We start from the raw sequence: 3,871 nt of genomic DNA, 5'->3' as shown, positions 1-3,871 counted from the left end.
GACGTGGGAGTGGTGACGCGAGGCAGCCGGCACGGGGACAGGGTGGGCGGCGGCGGAGTCGGAGTCAAGCTCCAGCATGGCCCCGGGCACCCGCAGCCCCGAGGGCAGGTGGGGCAGGAGGCACCCGACCCGTCGCAGCTCCCAATCCTGGGTGCTCCCATCCTGATGCACCAATTCCAGCTACCCCAACCCAGCGCCCTGATCACAGCCCCTGATCCCTGGGCCCCCCCATCCCAGCCCCCCAGTCCCACCTCCCACAGCCCCAACTCCCCATCCCAAACCCCACCGCTTATCCTGCCCCCCAGCCCCCCCCACAGCCCCAGCTCCCCACCCCAAACCCCACCGCTCATCCTGCCCCACAGCCCCCCCCACAGCCCCAGCTCCCCACCCCAAACCCCACCGCTCATCCTGCCCCCCAGCCCCCCCCACAGCCCCAGTTCCCCACCCCAAACCCCACCGCTCATCCTGCCCCCCAGCCCCCTCTGCAGCCCCAGTTCCCCACCCCAAACCCCACCGCTCATCCTGCCCCCCAGCCCCCTCTGCAGCCCCAGTTCCCCACCCCAAACCCCACCGCTCATCCTGCCCCCCAGCCCCCTCTGCAGCCCCAGTTCCCCACCCCAAACCCCACCGCTCATCCTGCCCCCCAGCCCCCTCTGCAGCCCCAGCTCCCCACCCCAAACCCCACCGCTCATCCTGCCCCCCAGCCCCCTCTGCAGCCCCAGCTCCCCACCCCAAACCCCACCGCTCATCCTGCCCCCCAGCCCCCCCCGCAGCCCCAGTTCCCCACCCCAAACCCCACCGCTCATCCTGCCCCCCAGCCCCCTCTGCAGCCCCAGCTCCCCACCCCAAACCCCACCGCTCATCCTGCCCCCCAGCCCCCTCTGCAGCCCCAGTTCCCCACCCCAAACCCCACCGCTCATCCTGCCCCCCAGCCCCCCCCGCAGCCCCAGTTCCCCACCCCAAACCCCACCGCTCATCCTGCCCCCCAGCCCCCTCTGCAGCCCCAGCTCCCCACCCCAAACCCCACCGCTCATCCTGCCCCCCAGCCCCCTCTGCAGCCCCAGCTCCCCACCCCAAACCCCACCGCTCATCCTGCCCCCCAGCCCCCTCTGCAGCCCCAGCTCCCCACCCCAAACCCCACCGCTCATCCTGCCCCCCAGCCCCCTCTGCAGCCCCAGTTCCCCACCCCAAACCCCACCGCTCATCCTGCCCCCCAGCCCCTTCTGCAGCCCCAGTTCCCCACCCCAAACCCCACCGCTCATCCTGCCCCCCAGCCCCCTCTGCAGCCCCAGTTCCCCACCCCAAACCCCACCGCTCATCCTGCCCCCCAGCCCCCTCTGCAGCCCCAGTTCCCCACCCCAAACCCCACCGCTCATCCTGCCCCCCAGCCCCCTCTGCAGCCCCAGTTCCCCACCCCAAACCCCACCGCTCATCCTGCCCCCCAGCCCCCTCTGCAGCCCCAGCTCCCCACCCCAAACCCCACCGCTCATCCTGCCCCCCAGCCCCCTCTGCAGCCCCAGCTCCCCACCCCAAACCCCACCGCTCATCCTGCCCCCCAGCCCCCTCTGCAGCCCCAGTTCCCCACCCCAAACCCCACCGCTCATCCTGCCCCCCAGCCCCCTCTGCAGCCCCAGTTCCCCACCCCAAACCCCACCGCTCATCCTGCCCCCCAGCCCCCTCTGCAGCCCCAGTTCCCCACCCCAAACCCCACCGCTCATCCTGCCCCCCAGCCCCCCCCGCAGCCCCAGTTCCCCACCCCAAACCCCACCGCTCATCCTGCCCCCCAGCCCCCTCTGCAGCCCCAGTTCCCCACCCCAAACCCCACCGCTCATCCTGCCCCCCAGCCCCCTCTGCAGCCCCAGTTCCCCACCCCAAACCCCACCGCTCATCCTGCCCCCCAGCCCCCTCTGCAGCCCCAGTTCCCCACCCCAAACCCCACCGCTCATCCTGCCCCCCAGCCCCCTCTGCAGCCCCAGCTCCCCACCCCAAACCCCACCGCTCATCCTGCCCCCCAGCCCCCTCTGCAGCCCCAGTTCCCCACCCCAAACCCCACCGCTCATCCTGCCCCCCAGCCCCCTCTGCAGCCCCAGTTCCCCACCCCAAACCCCACCGCTCATCCTGCCCCCCAGCCCCCTCTGCAGCCCCAGCTCCCCACCCCAAACCCCACCGCTCATCCTGCCCCCCAGCCCCCTCTGCAGCCCCAGCTCCCCACCCCAAACCCCACCGCTCATCCTGCCCCCCAGCCCCCTCTGCAGCCCCAGTTCCCCACCCCAAACCCCACCGCTCATCCTGCCCCCCAGCCCCCTCTGCAGCCCCAGTTCCCCACCCCAAACCCCACCGCTCATCCTGCCCCCCAGCCCCTTCTGCAGCCCCAGTTCCCCACCCCAAACCCCACCGCTCATCCTGCCCCCCAGCCCCCTCTGCAGCCCCAGTTCCCCACCCCAAACCCCACCGCTCATCCTGCCCCCCAGCCCCCTCTGCAGCCCCAGTTCCCCACCCCAAACCCCACCGCTCATCCTGCCCCCCAGCCCCCTCTGCAGCCCCAGTTCCCCACCCCAAACCCCACCGCTCATCCTGCCCCCCAGCCCCCTCTGCAGCCCCAGTTCCCCACCCCAAACCCCACCGCTCATCCTGCCCCCCAGCCCCCTCTGCAGCCCCAGTTCCCCACCCCAAACCCCACCGCTCATCCTGCCCCCCAGCCCCCTCTGCAGCCCCAGTTCCCCACCCCAAACCCCACCGCTCATCCTGCCCCCCAGCCCCCTCTGCAGCCCCAGTTCCCCACCCCAAACCCCACCGCTCATCCTGCCCCCCAGCCCCCTCTGCAGCCCCAGTTCCCCACCCCAAACCCCACCGCTCATCCTGCCCCCCAGCCCCCTCTGCAGCCCCAGTTCCCCACCCCAAACCCCACCGCTCATCCTGCCCCCCAGCCCCCTCTGCAGCCCCAGTTCCCCACCCCAAACCCCACCGCTCATCCTGCCCCCCAGCCCCCTCTGCAGCCCCAGTTCCCCACCCCAAACCCCACCGCTCATCCTGCCCCCCAGCCCCCACTGCAGCCCCAGTTCCCCACCCCAAACCCCACCGCTCATCCTGCCCCCCAGCCCCCTCTGCAGCCCCAGTTCCCCACCCCAAACCCCACCGCTCATCCTGCCCCCCAGCCCCCTCTGCAGCCCCAGTTCCCCACCCCAAACCCCACCGCTCATCCTGCCCCCCAGCCCCCTCTGCAGCCCCAGTTCCCCACCCCAAACCCCACCGCTCATCCTGCCCCCCAGCCCCCTCTGCAGCCCCAGTTCCCCACCCCAAACCCCACCGCTCATCCTGCCCCCCAGCCCCCTCTGCAGCCCCAGCTCCCCACCCCAAACCCCACCGCTCATCCTGCCCCCCAGCCCCCTCTGCAGCCCCAGCTCCCCACCCCAAACCCCACCGCTCATCCTGCCCCCCAGCCCCCTCTGCAGCCCCAGCTCCCCACCCCAAACCCCACCGCTCATCCTGCCCCCCAGCCCCCTCTGCAGCCCCAGTTCCCCACCCCAAACCCCACTGCTCATCCTGCCCCCCAGCCCCCTCTGCAGCCCCGGCTCCCCACCCCAAACCCCACCACTCATCCCCCCCCCCCGCAGCTCCCCGCGAGTGCAGTTCCCGCCGCCGCCCGCTGGGAGGCGCCGCAGCGCTGCCCGCACTCCCGCTGCGCCGCGCCCTTCCACCGCCAGGCGGCGCCGTCGCCCAGCGGCGGGGCGGGGCCTCGCGCGGCGATGCCGCCCCGCCACGACAGGTGGCGCCGCAGCTCGGCGCACTTCCGCCTCGGGCTGAGGGGGCGGGGGGAAGGGGTGACTTCCGCTTCCGGGGCGCGGCGGGAGGAGAGCCGGTGGGGGGTCTG

Source organism: Apteryx mantelli, chromosome 16 (genome assembly GCF_036417845.1).
Source record: "Apteryx mantelli isolate bAptMan1 chromosome 16, bAptMan1.hap1, whole genome shotgun sequence".
NCBI classification, from domain to species: Eukaryota; Metazoa; Chordata; class Aves; order Apterygiformes; family Apterygidae; genus Apteryx; species Apteryx mantelli.
This window is presented reverse-complemented; position numbering follows the sequence as displayed.